The 1553-nt window shown below is 40.0% G+C and overlaps 1 non-coding gene across 1 annotated transcript; it reads right to left on the bottom strand.

Annotated features, from left to right (window-relative positions):
• Positions 1-920: 920 nt before the first annotated feature.
• LOC131257109 (small nucleolar RNA R71) lies at positions 921-1027 on the bottom strand. The gene has a single exon (XR_009177128.1). It is a non-coding gene; the product is annotated as a small nucleolar RNA R71 (small nucleolar RNA).
• Between the last annotated feature and the right edge of the window lie 526 nt (positions 1028-1553).

The raw sequence follows: 1553 nt of genomic DNA, 5'->3' as shown, positions 1-1553 counted from the left end.
CCTTCCTATTTTGTAGGCCTTTAAGATAGAAATCTCTAATTCGGTACACTCCTTCCCTACTTTCTATTTTTCAATTCTCTTTTAGTAATCTACTTTCTAGTTTAGGACTCTCTTAACTTATTTTAGAAATTTTCACTTTCTTTTAGGAATACTTTCTTTTAGAAAGTAGCTTACTACTACCTTTATTTTAAAGGATTGTTCCTCTTCTTTTTAGTATCTAACTTATTTTTGTTTTATTTTGCTGGTCCTTAACTTAGGAGCTTCAATTTGGTAATTCCTTTCCAACTCTCCCTCTCTTTCTTTCTAGATTTTCTTTTCCTTTCTTAGGATTAGGTTTTTAATTGAGGGCTGCGAGTGTTTCCATGCCCAAGTGGGCCCGTGGTGACACTCGAGGTCTCTTGACTGAAGGAGGATTGGTTGAGGGGTTGACTATCCATCGCAGTACTAGACACCGCTCAAAATCCCCTGAGTTAACTGAGGTTATGGCTGAAGACCAACCTCCTCCACTTCCACCCAGGGTGGAGGATACCCAGGATGAAAATGAGGTGCAACAGGCACCCCCGCCTCGTACTTTACGAGATTTTCTACAACCGGCGGGAGTGAGTACGCCCTCATGCATGATTTTTCCTGAAAATACAGGACAAATGGACATCAAGCCAGGAGTTATCCAACTCCTTCCCAAATTCCATGGACTTGAATCAGAAAGTCCATATTTACATTTGAAAGAGTTCGATGAGATTATAGCTACATTATGTTTTCCTAATGTATCTGAGGATACAATTAGGCTGAAACTCTTTCCTTTTTCCTTAAAAGAGAAAGCTAAGACGTGGTTACATTCACTGCGTCCTAGATCCATTGGCACATGGAACGACATGCAGAGGGAATTCATAAAAAAATTCTTCCCACATCATAAAACGATTACCCTCAGAAAAGCAATCATGAACTTTGCCCAAAAGGAAGATGAAACATTCTTCCAATGTTGGGAAAGGTTCAAATATTTGGTCAGTTCATGCCCACAACACGGATTTGAAACGTGGCGCATTACAAATTTTTTCTATGATGGACTAACATCTTCCATGCGCCAAATGGTCGAGACAATGTGTAATGGAGAGTTCATTAATAAAGATATCGACGAGGTATGGGACTACCTCGACAGTTTGGCTGAAAAAACACAATCTTGGGACTATTACCCAAAGTCGAACACCACGTCTAGGCCAACTCAATTAAAGGAAAAAGGTGGATTATATCTCTTGAAAGAAGAGGATGATCTCAAGTGTAAAGTGACTACGCTCATAAGGAAAATTGAGGCCATGGAAGGAAAGAAGGATAAGGTCAATGAAATTGTTTGCGGCATCTGTGATTGCAACATTCACACAACTGAAAACTGTCCTACAATACCTGCCTTTCGAGGAGTGTTGAATGAACAAGCCAATGCCGTAAATAATTATCAAAGACCTTTTACTGGACCTAACTCTAACACATACAATCCTGGCTGGAAAAATCATCCAAACTTCAGTTGGAGAAATGGACAAACGGCGACTCCTCCAGGTTTC

This window comes from Magnolia sinica, chromosome 9, assembly GCF_029962835.1.
Source record: "Magnolia sinica isolate HGM2019 chromosome 9, MsV1, whole genome shotgun sequence".
NCBI classification, from domain to species: Eukaryota; Viridiplantae; Streptophyta; class Magnoliopsida; order Magnoliales; family Magnoliaceae; genus Magnolia; species Magnolia sinica.
Note: the sequence above shows the minus strand (reverse complement) of the source record. Positions and strands in the feature narration are given on the sequence as shown.